Genomic DNA, 18,250 nt, shown 5'->3' with positions numbered 1-18,250 from the left:
GTTAATGTGTGATTGGTGAGAAGTGGAGTTTTTCCAAGAGACAGCGGTGAGACTGTGTACAGTTCGAGGGGTGGGGGGCGGGGCTGGGGTGGAGTCTTAAGGGGGCCCCGAAAATTTTGCCAGTATGGGGCCTGGAAATTCCTAGTGGCAGCCCTGTTTGCACATGGAAGCATGAGAAGCAATGGGATCAAACTGAAAGGGAGAATATACAGATTAGATATTACAAAAAACTTTTGGACAGTGAGGGTGATCAATGAGTGGAACAGGCTGCCACGAGAGGGGTTGGACATGATGACCCTTGAGGTCCCTTCCATCTCTAACAGTCTATGATTCTACGATTCACAGTAGTGTGCTCATTATGCTGCATGCTAGGAGGAATTGCTAATTACGCATTTTCCCACATTCTTTAAATTGCTAACAACTTTTTAAATGGCAATATATTTTGCAGTTAATCAGACATTGCATTTTTTAGATCCTCTAACAAGAACCATATGTTACTGCCCCTTGTAGGGGTGTGGTGCTTCACTTCAGCCCAATTCCACCCATTTGCTTTGTTACAAAGCACAGAAACATGAAACCAGTAATGCAATAGTGAAATTCCCAGCAGATCACTGGACACAGTGGATGTTATGGCGACTTTGTGTAGGTGAAGGGAGAGTGGGAAGTGTAACTATTTTCTCTGACTCTCTGTAACAGGCAGAGACGTTAGAAACTCCCCTTCCTCTCCCTGCTCAGCAGCGTGACAAGGAGGGAGCAGCCCAGACACAACATAACCCAGTGCTGGGACCAGGATCCTGCTCCTCACAGGGACCAGGACTCTGCCCATCACAGGGACCAGGACTCTGCCCATCACAGGGACCAGGACTCTGCCCATCACAGGGACGAGGACTCTGCCCATCACAGGGACCAGGACTCTGCCCATCACAGGGACCAGGACTCTGCTCCTCACAGGGACCAGGACTCTGCTCCTCACAGGGACCAGGACTCTGCCCATCACAGGGACCAGGACTCTGCTCCTCACAGGGACCAGGACTCTGCCCATCACAGGGACCAGGACTCTGCCCATCACAGGGACCAGGACTCTGCCCATCACAGGGACCAGGACTCTGCCCATCACAGGGACCAGGACTCTGCTCCTCACAGGGACCAGGACTCTGCTCCTCACAGGGACCAGGACTCTGCCCATCACAGGGACCAGGACTCTGCTCCTCACAGGGACCAGGACTCTGCCCATCACAGGGACCAGGACTCTGCCCATCACAGGGACCAGGACTCTGCCCATCACAGGGACCAGGACTCTGCCCATCACAGGGACCAGGACTCTGCCCATCACAGGGACCAGGACTCTGCTCCTCACAGGGACCAGGACTCTGCTCCTCACAGGGACCAGGACTCTGCCCATCACAGGGACCAGGACTCTGCCCATCACAGGGACCAGGACTCTGCTCCTCACAGGGACCAGGACTCTGCCCATCACAGGGACCAGGACTCTGCTCCTCACAGGGACCAGGACTCTGCTCCTCACAGGGACCAGGACTCTGCCCATCACAGGGACCAGGACTCTGCCCATCACAGGGACCAGGACTCTGCTCCTCACAGGGACCAGGACTCTGCTCCTCACAGGGACCAGGACTCTGCCCATCACAGGGACCAGGACTCTGCTCCTCACAGGGACCAGGACTCTGCTCCTCACAGGGACCAGGACTCCGCTCCTCACAGGGACCAGGACTCTGCCCATCACAGGGACGAGGACTCTGCCCATCACAGGGACCAGGACTCTGCCTATCACAGGGACCAGGACTCCCAGTAGCAGGTGAGTGGCTCATGCTATGTGGCATCCTGGCACTGCCAGTGACTCCTGGGTGTCTCTGCCTGGCTTCGTTATATGTAGTGATTGGCAGTGATTCAGTCCTGGCTCCTGGATGTCCTCACCATCCTAGGTGACAGCACAGAAGTGCCTATATTTTGGGCATAGCTGGTAGGTTATTCCATGCCCCTCTTTCATGCTGTGTAAATAGCAGATCCCTTTGCTGAGGCTGATTCTGCTGCATTGTCATGAATGGATACAATGTTGTTGTGTGTTGCAGCATGCCATGTAGCAGGGAGCTGGGTATAAACAACATGTAGCCAGTGTGAATGTGTGTCTATGTGTTTACTATCCATCCATACAATGCCAATATGGTAAGACATGGGTGACAGCCACTGCTATGTCAGATCTCAGCAGTGATTACTTTGTCACCAGTAAAAGGATGTTATGATTGGGTTTGCTGCCTGTCTAGGATTCAGTGCTGGCAGAACAAAGCCTGTGCTGCTTCCTACTTGTCCACTTCTGCCTGCATAACACTGCACACAAGCAGCTGATGGCATTCTGCAGGAGCTGGGGGCACCAGACCACAGGAAGGTCCAGGTACTGTCCACTGCTGATCACTGGGGACATGGCAGAGACAGCAGCAGCTCTCTGTGGGACATCCACAGCTACATTGTGTGCTGCTGCATCATTCCAGCCTCTGTGCTATGTGCAGGAACAAAGGGGACCTGTGATTGCAGAGTCTGTATATAGGAGCTGGGTGGACATATGGGACTGGCTGTATTTATTGGGGTGGATGTATAGCTAAACCCACGGGGGACAGCGCTCCGCCTGATGTCATACTGTAAGAATGTGTCTGGGAATGTGGACTAATGAATCCAGGATATATATTTTATCTGCTGCTGCTGTGAGATCTTCTGCATTCAGTCCTTGCATGTAAACCCATAGGCACTTTCTAGCAAATGCATCCCAATATATGTGTGTATACACCATACTGTTGGTAGATTGAGCGTAGGCTATGATGTCAGGTTGGCGTAAACTAGTTCTAGCTGCCTGGTACAGGTGGACCACCGAACATGGAACATATAGTCTGATTAGCAATGGTATCCTATTGGTTCCCATTATGGCTTTGTGTGGACGTTCTACATACAAACACAGGACTGGGATCTGACTTTTCTCTGTTTTTTTAATACGTAAGACCTTTGGTTTAGTACATACAAAGTACAAATGTGTGTGCACATAGTTAATATGTGCGAGATTTAACTCTTTTCATCATTTGACTACATGGAGTTACATTTACATGCATCACTTTTATCATTCTAGTTGATCATTAAGTAGCTGGTTTACCAGGGTGAGTAACTGATTATATATTTTATGTGCCACAGTCAATTGTGCAAATAATTATCAAAATTGGCTGTATTGGCATTCATAATGTCTATCCATCTTATGTCTGGGACCATTTTTGGAATGTTTACATGATATATATATATACTTGTATATATATATATATATATATATATATATATATATATATATATATGTGTGTGTGTGTGTGTATATATATATATATATATATATTTATTTATACTTATATTATATTTATTTACTCAGTTAAAAATCTAACAAGAGATAAAATTGCACTACGCTCACACTAGAGAAAGTGGTAAAGACGTCTCTAAGGCAGGATATAGGCATGTACTGCACTATACAATGTGCACACTTGCTTATTTGGGTGGAACGTTCACTTGCAGTTTTCTTTTACCGCTGTTAAGTTGATGTCCTCTGCATATTGGCTTTTGACTGGGGAGAATGGTTATATGTCAGCACAGATTAATAAAACAAGTCCCAACAATAGCATATACACAGTACATAAAAGTGTAGCACGAAGCGGGGTGTGTCGGTAGCGGATAAATACAGTTTATTCCGATGTGTAATGGTGTGGTTGTTGGCCTGATGACGATTATGATTACTATTATTATCACGTTCCGGTAATGTAGTAGTGAGTTATAGGCCAGAGTACCATTCCTGATGTAGCAGTTGTGATGTCCGGTACAGACCTCTGCTGTCAGACGTTCTCTCTCCATGTGTCACTCTAAATGATCAGCACCACTGGTCCAAGATGAGATGACAGTGATGGCTGCTTTGTTACTAATGTGCATTGTGTAAGGTGTTTTGTCCCCGAGAAGAGCAGACTCGGATCAAAAGGTGGGAGGTCATCAGTAGGGTCTTGCGTGTAGTAGAGAGAGGAATATGGGCAGCCTGTGTCACAGGCAATGGGGACAAGAGTCTGGACAGAGAAGCAAAGGTCCTTCTTCTCTGTAAGAGCCAAAGCAAGTTGTTGGTTTGAAAAACCTTCATTTATGAGTAACAGTAATAGTATGCGTTTTGCCATTTTGATAATTCTCGTCATTGTCCCCCTGTCTCATCTGCTAACATACAGCAGATACCTGTTTACAAGAGGATTTAAAGGGAATCTGTCACCAGGTTTTTGCAAACTCGTCTGAGAGACCCCGATTTTGACAATGTATCACTTAGTTTACAGGGTGCAGCAGTTGTGATACAATCAGAGTTTTTAGATGTTGCATGTAGCAGAGCTCAGAAAGCTGACCCCACCCACAGCACAGCTTTCTGTTTATGTTGTCTATTGACCGTGAGCTGCTAATCAGTGCAGGGGCAAAGTTGGAGCAAGAGCACACGGGGACCAGTCCGCCAGTTATAATCTCCTGCTGATAAAACGCTCATTGTATTGAAACAGCACACAGCCTAATAAGTGACACATCACTGAAATCAGCATCTCAGTTCCTACCTCATGCTGCTCTCGGACTGCATAACAAAAATCTGACGGATTCTCTTTAAGGCCAGGATCACACATACGCGAGATACGGCCGAGTCTCGCAGGTGAAATACCTCCTCTGGCATCGGCACTCCGGAGCGGAGCGTGCAGCTCCATGTATTGCTGTGCGGCTGCACGCTCCGCTCCAGTGTGCCGGCGCCAGAGCTGGGTGTTCACCTGCGAGACTCGGCCGTATCTGGCGTATGTGTGATCCCAGCCTAACTCTGACAATTTGTAGGTCATCATAAATGATTCTTTTAACAACAAGTTTTACTAACCGGCCCTGCGCTTAGTAACCCGATATTTACCCTGGTTACCAGTGAAGACATCGCTGAATCGGCGTCACACACGCCGATTCAGCGATGTCAGCGGGTGATCCAGCGACGAAATAAAGTGCTGGACTTTCTGCTCCGACCAGCGATCTCACAGCAGGATCCTGATCGCTGCTGCGTGTCAAACACAACGATATCGCAATCCAGGACGCTGCAACGTCACGGATCGCTAGCGATATCGTTGTGAAGTTGGTCAGTGTGAAGGTACCTTAACTGATGAGAGATCGTGTAACTCTTTATCTGTCTGTTCCTGATGTCCTCTTAACTGATTTATTTCCACTTCTAAGTTAAATGTACAGTAAGACAAAAGCCTGTAAAAGCCAATTGGTGCAAAATTTATAATGCAACCCAATTACATAAAAATTTTCAGTCCCAAATACATGCATTTAAGATAAAAACAAAAAATGTCCCCACTAACATTCTATATTAATATGTTTATAGGGAAAAATCCTTTATCACCTATCTTTAGGATTCAATGTTACATACATAATCACAGGTGGCCAAATTGCTCAGATGCTGAGCAATCCTGCGATTGGTGGATGTGGGGGGAGGGGACTGTCTTATACACTTCTATAGGACTGATAGACATAGTCCTTCCCTCAGTCCCATAGAAGTGAGTGGAGTTATAGTAACACTCATGCAGTCCCACTCCATTCACACAAGAGACTAGTGGACCCTCATTCTCAGGATTGGGGAGCTTCCTAGTGTCATACATTTAGTGAGGTAATACCTTTAAATCTTAGAGAAGACAGGATAGTAACTTCAAAACTCAGTAGTTTAGAGAATCAGAAGTCTTCAGACAGTTTTCTGTATTATTGAAGGTTGCGCTCCCGTGCATTCTAATCCCCTTTTGATAATCCTTAAGGGGCTTCATGTATAGATGCAGATACATAGCAGCGTGTCAATCACTGGAGAGAGGGGTGGGACGAGATGGGCGCAGCTCTTCCTGGATAAATGTAGTGAATTCATAACTATTCAGCTGGAGTCACACACAACGTATAAAAATACAGTCCATTTTTTACGGACCAAATACGCAGAAATGTTCCCTGAACAGTGATCCGTATGTCATCCGTAGGCAGGGTGTGGCTGCGTATTTTGCGCATGTAAATCTCCATGACATCCGTACGGCGAGATTTTCTCGCCGGCTTGCAAAATGGACATAGAATGGATCCATGGGCTCAAATATTCATGTAAACATATATATAATATTTAATACAGAGCTAGATAGCAGAAAAGCTGGTAATTCAATTGCCGCCTTTTGCTATCTCCTTATCAAACCCGACAGGATATGAGACATGGTTACATACAGTAAGCCACTTCGTATCCCTTATATTTTTACTTTTTCCTCACTAATAATGTTAGAAGTGTCTGTGTGTAAAATGTGGGAGCTCTAGGTGTTAAAATAAAGGGTTAAATCACGGAAAAAAACTGGCGTGGGCTCCCCCGCAATTTTCTCCGCCAGAGTGGGAAAGCCAGTGACTGAGGGCAGATATTAATAGCCTGGAGAGGGTCCACGGTTATTGGCCCCCCCCCGGCTAAAAACATCTGCCCACAGCCATCCCAGGAAAGGCACATCTGTAAGATGCGCCTATTCTGGCACTTAGCCTCTCTCTTCCCACTCCCGATTAGGGGAGGGATATGGGGTAATAAGGGGTTAATGTCACCTTGCTAATGTAGGGTGACATTAAGCCAGGTTAATAATGGAGAGATGTCAATAAGACACCTATCCATTATTAATCCAATAGTAAGAAAGGGTTAAATAAACACACACACATTATGAATAAAGTATTTTGATGAAATAAATAAGCACATGGGATTTTAATATCTTCATTGTACTCTCAACCCAACTGACGACCCTCGATCTTCTGAAAAAAAGGAAAAATAAAAAAACAACAATATCCCATACCTGTCCGCCGTACAGTCATGTCCCATGATGTAAATCCATCTGAAGGGGTTAAATAATTTTACAACCAGGTGCCTGCTAATGAAACTGCCCCTGGCTGTAAAAACTGGGGAATTAATGGAATGCAGCTTTGTTGACTTGCGGTGCTGCGCCCCCTGGTGGCATAAACTCATATGAACTCTAGCGTGAGAAAATATTCAGAAAAATTCCCACGCTAGAGTTCATATGAGTTTGTGCCACCAGGGGGCGCAGCACCACAAGTCACCAAAGCTGCATTCCATTAATTCCCCAGTTTTTACAGCCAAGGGCAGCTTCATTAGCAGGCTCCTGGTTGTAAAATTATTTAACCCCTTCCGTTGGATTTACATCGTGGGGCATGACTGTACGGCAGACAGGTATGGGATATTGTTGTTTTTTATTTTTCCTTTTTTTTTCAGAAGATCGAGGGTCATCAGTTGGATTGAGAGTTCAATAAAGATATTAAAACCCCATGTGTTTATTTATTTCATTAAAATACTTTATTGATAATGTGTGTGTGTGTTTATTTAACCCTTTATTACTATTGGATTAATAATGGATAGGTGTCTTATTGACACCTTTCCATTATTAACCAGGCATAATGTCACCTTACATTAGCAAGGTGACATTAACCCCTTATTACCCCATATCCCACCACTACTCAGGAGTGGGAATAGAGAGGCTAAGTGCCAGAATAGGCGCATCTTACAGATATGCCTTTTCTGGGGTGGCTGGGGGCAGATGTTTATATATATTGATATATATATCAATCACACACTGATTGTCTGTGTTTGCAATCCATATTTTTCTCGCCCCCAAAGACTTTCATTGGCGGATTTTTTGCGCAATACGCTGACAAACGCAGCATGCTGTGATTTTCTCAGCCCGTAAAATACGGTCGAGAAATATACGGCTGATGGAAGCTGATCCATAGAGAAACATTAGTCCGTGTGCAATGCGTTGTTTTTGCGCCTCTCCCTCGTCCGTATTTCTCTCTAGTGTGACCCCGACCTTCTAGTATTGTATCTCTCCCCAAAATACTATGCATTAATCTTCTCAGGTCTTCCTGATCTATGACATGCTGCTCTAGTATAGTAGTACAGGTTAAATAGTGTATGACCTTTAGGAACAAAACTAGAAATAATGCGTTCCCCAGTATTTTCCCCATCATATCTGAATGACATAGACAGACATGCATTGTCATTGTTATGAGACAAGTAATAGCAACAATGTTACGGTAGCTGAAACCAGCTACATTGTTTAGTAAATGTAGTAATGTAGCCGTGCTTTAACCCCTTAGTGACCAAGCACATTTTTACAATTCTGACCAGTGTCACTTTATGAGGTTATAGCTCTGGAACGCTTCAACGGATTACACTGATTCTGAGATTGTCTTTTTTTTGCAACATATTGTACTCCATAATAGTGGTAAAATTTATTCTATATGACTTGCGTTTATTTATGAAAAAACAGAACATTTTACTTTTTTCACAAAAAATTTACTTTAGAACCAAACTTTATTTTGACAAGGGTATCAGGAGAAAATGGACCACAAAATTTGTTGTGCAATTTCTCCTGAGTACACCGATACCCCGTATGTGGGGGAAAGCCACTGTTTGGGCGCATGGCAGGACTCAGAAGGGAGGGAGCACCGTTTGACTTTTTGAACGCAAAATTGTCTGGAATCAATGGCGGGCGCCATGTCACGTTTGGAGAGCCTGTGATGTTCCTAAACAGTGGAATCCCCCCTATTCTAACTCCAACCCTAACGCGGCCCTAACCCCAACACATTCTTAACCCTAATCCCAATCCTAACCACAACCCTAACCCCAACTCCAACACCGCCCTAACCCTAGCCCCAACCCCAACCGTAGCTCTAACCGCAACCCTAACCCTAACTTCAAAGAATGGAAAAAAATACATTTTTTTTTAAATTGTATTATTTTTCCCTAACTAAAGGGGTGATAAAGGGGGTTTGATTTACAATTTTTATTTTGATCACTGTGATGGGGCTATCATAGTGATAAAAATGAACCAATAGGAAAAGTCCCTATTGTTGCTGGGTACCGGCCGGCAGATCTTGGCAGGTGCATTTCCAGGAAGAAGACGTGGAGGACCAGGGGACAGAGCATGAGGGTCCTGGGGATGGCGGAGGTACAGGGAGTTTGGGGGACCCCATTTTTCTATCTTCTGGTATGCTAGACTATATCAGAGGAGAGAGAGAAATGAATGGGAAGCGGACTTTTCTTTGCGATTGCCGTTATTTGGTGAATAACGGTGATCACAAGACTGGGGATGGCAAAAACCCGACCTGAATCATGTTCTTCGGGGTCTCAGCTACCCCTGGTAGCCGAGAGCACTGAGATTTTCCAACGCTGGTGGTGTTATACCCGTATTTCTCAGCGCCGTTAAAAAGTGGTGCTGAGGAATAAGGTCCCTTAACTGCTGTTAAAAAGTGTATTGGCGGTCGTTAAGCGGTTACAAAATTCCTATATGATACTATACAGACTTTATCTTCTGCAGATTCCATAATGACCCATTGTTCTTTGCAATTTAATGACTTTTTTGCTTATGACTTTACTGCATTCACAGGTTATTGTGTAGGAGACGTGGTAAGCTTAAGCATTTTCTACCAACAATATAGAGAAATCTCCATTTATTCAGAAAACTATAAAATGAATAATATTTCAAAATATACATGAACAAGAGCATTGGTTAAGATCATTTTCGAAACTGCTTAGGATTTATTTTTTGAGAGTCCTCAGTGGTTGATACCTTTTTAATGGCTAGCTGAAAAGATGGTAACAAATTGCAAGCTTTCGAGACTGCTCAAGTCTCTTCATCAGGCATATTTTTCAATCTACTGGCTAACATGGTACAAAGATATATATCTTTCCTGTATCAAAATGTAGGATTTTTTTGGAATTTGTAATTACAAGGTTTCTAGTATATAAAAAAATTGCATGGTTAAAGATTCTGTGCACTTTGACCCTTCCTGTGCTCCCGAGCCAGCTTCTACTTGAACACAACCTGATCTGCAGTACAAGCAGCGGCCACTAATTCATTTCGCAGAGCGAGAGTGTTCTTTGCCAGAGCTGATATCAGCTGATTTGTGGGTGTGGATTTGATCCACACCAATCTCATATTGATAACCTGTTTTAAGGATGGGTAATCAATATCAAACTAATGAAAAGCGCCTCTAAGGCCCGGTAGACATATCAATTCAGCCAAATCTGCCAACAATCTTATTTTTATGGGGGACTCCCAACTCATAAGAGCATCATTAGGAAGCTTAAAATCAAATGCCAGATCCTTGTGTTCTTCCACTATAAAAAGTATCATAGCTGTATGGTATTCATGGTTGCCATCAGCCTGGTGAGGAGGGGGGCCCGGTCCAGGCCTCCCTCCTCGCCAGGCCCCAGGGGCAGGATTTAGCTGTTCGCTCAGTAACTAAACGTGCTAACTGTTGACGTGCAGGACCCACTTCCTGCACTGCAGTAGGAACCAGCCAATCAGAGGCCAGCGCGCACATCGTCGGAATATGACATCACTTTCATGCACCGCCGCATCCTCGTCTTAAATGGTGGAGGAGGAGGAGGACGCTGCAGGAAAGGAGAAACCTTTTTTGTTTGGATTGAAATCTGCAATATGGGGAGAGATATGGGTGGTGGCAGATTGGGAGACATATGGGGGGGGGGGGCAGGATGGATATATATGGGGCTAGGATGGGAGGAGGACATATGGGAGCAGGAAGGAGACACATTAGGCCAGAATTCAGATAAATGGGGTTCAGGATGGGGGACATTATTACAGGAAGGTGACAGGATGTAGGGCATTATTACTGTAGGGAATTATTAGTATTAAGGGATGTTATTACTGCTGTGATAAATTTTATTTTTGAGGATACTGTTTTCAGTGGGGGTCCTGTTACTGAGCATCTGGCGTAGTGTAGAGGTTGGGGGGAAATTGGGCAACATGCTCTAGATAACTGTTATTTTCTGCTGAGACAAGTCCTGGCTGGAAGAAGAGGAGCTAGGGTGAAGCCTGGGCGGAGACTCAAAATTTGTCAATATGGGGCCCTGAAATTCCTGGTGGCAGTCCTGATGGCATTGACTGACTTAAAGGGGTTTTTCCCACGATCAAATTTTATTTTAAAGGTGATTTTAATCAATACATCTTGGAATAATATTTTCACAATTGATTGTGTTTAAAAAAATGTTCCTGTGCTGAGATTATATAAATGTGCCCCTGTTGTGTAGTGTGTAATGTCTGTGTCTGACCATACAGGAACATGGTCTCATCATATCTGGCCAGTGGAGGAAGTAAAAGAAAGGATACAGCCAGGACAGCACGGGATACAGTTTAATTCTTTTTGTGAGATAAAACATTTCACTGCCTGGTTTAAAAAAATGTTTTATCACAAATAATTATTTGCAATGCCATGCTGTAATGTCAATATACTTTTTTGCTTCTTCCCCTGCCAAGGAACTGTGGTGTTATCAGACCATGTCCCTGCACGGTCAGACACAGCCATTACACAGAACATAGCAGGGGACATTTATAAGATTATCTCAGCACAGGAACATTTCTTTAAAGGGACACTGTCACCTGAATTTGGAGGGAACAATCTTCAGCCATGGAGGCGGGGTTTTGGGGTTTTTGATTCACCCTTTCCCTACCCGCTGGCTGCATGCTGGCTGTAATATTGGATTGAAGTTCATTCTCTGTCCTCCGTAGTACATGCCTGCACAAGGAAGAATGAACTTCAATCCAATATTGCAGCCAGCATGCAGCCAGCGGGTAAGGAAAGGGTGAATCAAAAACCCAAAAACCCCGCCTCCATGGCTGAAGATTGTTCCCTCCAAATTCAGGTGACAGTGTCCCTTTAATCACATTCAATTATTGAAATTATTAATATTTCAAGATCTATTGATTAAAATGAACTTCATTCATCAGACCACCCCTTTAACGTTCCCCATACAGAACACGTAAATGCTTAGCCAAGCGTCTTTTTGCATGGGGAACAGCAATCTAAGGTGTATGGCCACCTTTAATTTGTAGTTGCATTAGTCAGGGTCAGTGATTTTGCTAGTTTTGGCCTTCTGGGTAAATGCTGGCATAAGCAAATAGTCCAGGGGGATTTCATTCCTGATAAATATCAGTCCACAGATGATTGATGTTATCTCCCTTGCATAAATAGTATTTAATATTTTAAATCTCATTTCAGTCCATTGTACCAGCAACTACTGAACATTTCAGCTACCCTTGGGCCACCTGATTTGAAGAATGCTCCAATGGGCCACATGGGAGTGCAAGGATTTAAAAGAAATTGTGACGCAAATTCTGACAATCCTTTCTTGGACCATTAAATCCATGTGTTAACACATAGAATTTTCCTCAGATACTGCAGAAACTGAGACCTATGAGTTTAGGGAGTGATCTACTACTGGAGAACACCTTCTTGAATACTAATGCCGCGATTAAAATAAAAAAGCACATACTCATCGCCAGGTCCAGTGCTGTGCATCTGGGCAGTCAAATAATATTGGAGCAGCTCTAATGGGACATAACAGTCAGACAGAACTGTGAAGGCTCCGGCCCATTCACTGCCTCCGATTATCTGCAGCACTCACTGAGCACAGAGATGGCTGGAATGGAGATGATAGTCCAGGAGGTGAGTATGTTTTTTTATTTTTACATTTTATTGAGGCCTCTTTACCATTTAAGAAGCAGTTGTCCTGTATTCAAGCGCCCCTTTGAAAGTTTAAGGTATAAAATAGCAGACTTACCGTAAGCTTTATACTATCTTGAGAAATGGGTAGAGGGGGTTTCATACTGAACTTTCTCATGCTTTCTGATATACGGTATATAGCCCTAGCATTTTCCTGCAGCCTTTACCAAGGTGCATAGAAATAGAGGCACTGTACATAGGAATATTTCTGCTTTCACGGAGTTCAATTGAAATCCAAGTGCACTTTGCTCCTTCTAGTGGTGAAAATAGCTTAAGAACAGCATTGGTTATAAATAGAAGTTGTGAGATGGCACTCACTAACGTGTTGGGGAATACTCGCTTAGCAACGGGATTCAAGGTACACAGGAACACTTTTTGCACATAACAGTCTATGCGGTTTATTAAAGAGTCATAAACCGTACCACGAACAATCCATTACACACTATCAGGACATGACATTAGGTTTCACATCATTAGTTTGTGGCAACTAAACACACTGGTCCTCCTCTGACCAGTTGCCGTGTGACCGCACAGTTCATAGAACATAATAAGCACCAACAGTCTGTGGAGGTACCTTACGGGAGCTCCTGCTCCACCTGCTAACTCCTTGTCAGTCCTCTCTCCCTGGGAAAGCTGCTTTACAGGGATTACCAACTTGCCTGACAGGCATACACCAGTCAGTTCCAGACCCACTGAAGGACGGTATCTTCCCCAACATAGTAGCCGTCACCGACTCTGCAGGTCCTTGGCCTCACCTTGTGCTCTTCAGGGATCCAGTCCACACACACAGGACCTCCCATCACAGAGGCCACTCAGGACCACAGCCTCACCAGGTGCACTTCAGGGATCCGGTCCACACTCTGGACCTCCCAACACCCAGGCCACTCAGGATCACGGCCTCACCAGGTGCTCTTCAGGGATCTGGTCCACACTCTGGACCTCCCAACACTCAGGCCTTTCCTCTCACAGGACCTTCCAGCCCAGAACCATTCAGGTCCATACACAGGAACCATATGACTCACCCAGCTCTCAAACTAGCCCTGCCAGCCTCCCTCTAAAACAACACAATTACTTGTGGGATTACAGGTCCCAGAACAACCTTACTTCAGGCTAACAGTGCAGAGTATCTTCCTCTGTGACTCACATACCGGCCATTCACAATAATGCCGGACTTTGACTCATCACCACAGTTATGCCTGCGACTGCCATGCATTCCTATGGCCTCAATACGCCCCCATGCGAATTCTGGGGAGACCATACAGCGCCTGTAACAGGTGTCACTGCATCACAAAGTATAAAGATATAATAGTGATGTATATGAGATAGTACCAATGTTAAAAGTAGGACTCAATATGGACAAATCGTCAGTAGATATACAGAGAGAAACAGAGAAAAAGACGATCAAAAATTCCAATATTATGGTGAAAAAATAACATCTTTATTATACAAAAGGTATGGAAAAGTATGCAACAACCATGAAGCACATGCAAAAAAATTTTTAGACTTTTTTGTATGTGCTTCATGGTTGTTGTGTACTTTTCCATACCTTTTGTATAATAAAGATGTTATTTTGTCACCATAATATTGGAATTTTTGATCGTCTTTTTCTCTGTTTCTCCTTCTAGTGGTGGCAGAATTCAACCTGTTTTATCACTTGCCGCCTAATAGGAAATGGGAGCTATATAACAGAGATTTAGCAGTGTATATATGCCAGTTGTCTCATGTATAAACATTATGATATTCCAACTTACTTTCATATTTATAAAGCAAAAACTCCAGTGCCACCTATAGGAAGAAGCAATCCTAGAAGTCAATGTTGACCCTTTAACGAGCCTTGTCACACAGCCAAACCAGGTCTCACACTTTGCACTGACAAGGGGCCCCAAAACAGTGTTTGCAAATTGAGATTCTGGTTTTGGCTTTTATCCTAAGTCATGTGACAAGGCTCGTTAAAGGATCGACATTGACTTCTAGGATTGCTACTTCCTATAGGTGGCACTAATGTTCTAGACATTGTTCTAGTTAGAAATGTATTGGAAAAGGCGCAGAATAGTGTTTTTAGCCAAACCCACATTCATCAATAGGGTGTGTGCTCTTTTGAAGAATCTGTTGTTCGCTGCACAGTTATGGGGATATTAGCACTTTCCAAAAGTATAAACAGAACTGCCCCTCTTTAGATCTAAAAGAAAGAATTCAGATAATCATAATACGGATTTTCTGTTTTTGGAACTTTTTTTTAAAGAGTAATACCGTATGTACAGATTGTCAATGTCCCTATTCCAGCAAAACTCTGCTGGTTTTCACTTCTTGCTGCAGAAATCTTGTTCTGGCACAGGAACAAGCAAAGACAAGTAACCAAAGACTGTCTGAGGGGAGTAACCTCTGATTTTTAAAGGGAATCTGTCAGCATTTTTAATATAATCTGAGAGCAGCATGATGTATTGGTTGAGAGCATGATTTCAGCAAGCTGTCTCTTAATGGACTGTTTCAATATAGTCTGTGTTATTAGCAAGAGATTATCATTCCAGGACTAGGTGTCTCATGCCTTCTAGTCACCTACTTTGCATAACTCCGCTCCCACCAATGATTAGCTCCTTTGTACAGTGAACTCAGACAGCTGCCAATTAGATGTATGGGCGGGGTTATACAAAGCTTAGCATTTGAGCACTGCTAGATATGCAGCAGAGGAAACAGTGATTGTATCAAAATGACAGAATGCAGAAGACAAGTGACATATCACTGGGATCAGTGTCTCACCCCCTACATCAGATTACATAACAAACATCTGCAGACAGATTCCCTTTAAATAACCTTCTGACCATTAACAAAATGTGGACAGCTTTATTACCTTAATAAAAATGTGTAAATCTGTCAGAAAATGTACTGGCAGGGCACTTACCGAGTTTTGTTTTAGGGCATTATTATATACACTAGATGGTGGCCCGATTCTAACTCATCGGGTATTCTAGAATATGCATGTCCACGTAGTATATTGCCCAGCCATGTAGTATATTGCCCAGTCACGTAGTATATTGCACAGCCCACATAGTATATTGCCCAGCCACGTAGTATATTGCACAGCCCACGTAGTATATTGCCCAGCAATGTAGTATATTGCCCAGCCACATAGTATATTGCCCAGCCACGTAGTATATTGCACAGCCCACGTAGTATATTGCCCAGCCACGTAGTATATTGCCCAGCCACGTAGTATATTGCCCAGCCACGTAGTATATTGCCCAGCCATGTAGTATATTGCACAGCCCACGTAGTATATTGCCCAGCCACGTAGTATATTGCCTAGCCACGTAGTATATTGCCCAGCCCATGTAGTATATTGCCCAATCATGTAGTATATTGCACAGCCCACATAGTATATTGCCCAGCAATGTAGTATATTGCCCAGCCACGTAGTATATTGCCCAGCCACGTAGTATATTGCACAGCCCACGTAGTATATTGCCCAGTCACGTAGTATATAGCACAGCCCATGTAGTATATTGCCCAGCCACGTAGTATATTGCCCAACCATGTAGTATATTGCACAGCCCACATATTATATTGCCCAGCAATGTAGTATATTGCCCAGCCACGTAGTATATTGCCCAGCCACGTAGTATATTGCCCAGTCACGTAGTATATTGCACAGCCCACGTAGTATATTGCCCAGCCATGTAGTGTATTGCCCAGCCACGTAGTATATTGCCCAGCCATGTAGTATATTGCACAGCCCACGTAGTATATTGCCCAGCCATGTAGTATATTACCCAGCCCACGTAGTATATTGCCCAGCCATGTAGTATATTGCCCAGCCACGTAGTATATTGCACAGCCCACGTAGTATATTGCCCAGCAATGTAGTATATTGCCCAGTCACGTAGTATATTGCACAGCCCACGTAGTATATTGCCCAGCCACGTAGTATATTGCACAGTCCATGTAGTATATTGCCCAACCATGTAGTATATTGCACAGCCCACGTAGTATATTGCACAGCCCACGTAGTATATTGCCCATTCACGTAGTATATTGCCCAGCCACATAGTATATTGCACAGCCCACGTAGTATATTGCCCAGCCACGTAGTATATTGCACAACCCACGTAGTACATTGCCCAGCCACGTACTATATTGCACAGCCCACGTAGTATATTGCCCAGCCACGTAGTATATTGCCCAGCCACGTAGTATATTGCACAGCCCATGTAGTATATTGCCCAGCCACGTAGTATATTGCAAATCCCATGTAGTATATTGCCCAGCCACGTAGTATATTGCCCAACCACATAGTATATTGCACAGCCCACGTAGTATATTGCACAGCCCACGTAGTATATTGCCCAGACACGTATGTCACAGGTTAAAAAATAATAAATAAACATATACTCACCTTCTGAGGGCCCCTTTTAGTTCGGTCACATGACCGTGACGCCATGGCAGGTCCTTCTCGCGCAGGTGCGCATGACCTGTGATGATGTCGCGGTCACATGACCGTGACGTCATGGCAGGTCCTTCTCCCATACCATCCTTGGCACTGGAACCTGCCGCTTGTATGGAACGGTCACCAGAGCGTTGCGAAAGGTGAGTATATAATGATTTTTTATTTTTTTAAATTATTTTTAACATTAGATGTTCTTACTATTGACGCTGCATAGGCAGCATCAATAGTAAGAACTTTGTCACACAGGGTTAATAGCGGCGGTAGCGGAGTGAGTTACCCGCGGCATAACGCTGTTCGTTACCGCTGGCATTAACCCTGTGTGAGCGGTGACTGCGGAGAGTATGGAATGGGCGCCGGGCGCTGACTGCAAGGGAGGGACTAATCGGACTGTGGCCGTCGCTGATTGGTCACGGCAGCCATGACAGACAGCTGGCGAGACCAATCAGCGACTTGGATTCCATGACAGACAGAGGCCGCGACCAATGAATATCCGTGACAGACAGAAGGACAGACAGAAAGACGGAAGTGACAATTATATAGTAGACATGTGCCTCTCAATGGTAATCTGTATATATATATATATATATATATATATATATATATATATATATATATGTACAGTACAGATCAAAAGTTTGGACACACCTTCTCATTGACAGATTTTCTGTATTTTCATGACTATGAAAATTGTAAATTCACACTGAAGGCATCAAAACTATGAATTAACACATGTGGAATTAGGCTGGTTTCACACTTGCGTTTCAAAACGCATGCGTTTTTTAAAAAAAACGCATGGTGAAAAAACGCATGTAAATGCGTGCAAACGCTGCATTTTTTTGACGCATGTGTTTTTGCATGTGGTGAAAAAAACGCGGCGTTTTGACGCGTTTACGTGCGTTTTTTCATGCGTTTGCGTTTTTAAACGAATGCTGAGAAATGTGTGACAGCTGCCAATCATCAAAATAAAGTAAAAAACCCACTATAAACAGAAATAGTTAGGGTTAGGGTTAGGGGTAGGGTTAGGGGTAGGGATCATAACCCTTACCCTAACCCTAAAGGGATCCTAACCCTAACCCTACCCCTAATCCTAAGCCTAAAGGGATCCTAACCCTAACCCTAAAGGGTTTAGGGTTAGGGGTAGGGATCATAACCCTAACCCTAAAGGGATCCTAACCCTAACCCTAC

The 18,250-nt window shown here is 44.0% G+C and overlaps 1 protein-coding gene across 2 annotated transcripts in view; it reads left to right on the top strand.

The window, feature by feature from the left end:
- Window positions 1–568: 568 nt before the first annotated feature.
- The window catches only part of RNF152 (ring finger protein 152), a 50,258-nt gene continuing 32,576 nt past the window's right edge, over window positions 569–18,250 (top strand). Inside the window, exon 1 of one of the 2 annotated variants that reach the window (XM_069730621.1) lies at window positions 569–1,813. The gene's annotated coding sequence lies outside the window, so the exon portion shown is untranslated. Of the gene's footprint in view, window positions 1,814–2,301; window positions 2,408–18,250 lie in introns of those variants that run through there. The other variant, XM_069730622.1, reaches the window with a different exon arrangement.

The sequence above is a fragment of the Ranitomeya imitator genome, chromosome 6, assembly GCF_032444005.1.
Source record: "Ranitomeya imitator isolate aRanImi1 chromosome 6, aRanImi1.pri, whole genome shotgun sequence".
NCBI lineage: Eukaryota > Metazoa > Chordata > Amphibia > Anura > Dendrobatidae > Ranitomeya > Ranitomeya imitator.
This window is presented reverse-complemented; position numbering and strand designations above follow the sequence as displayed.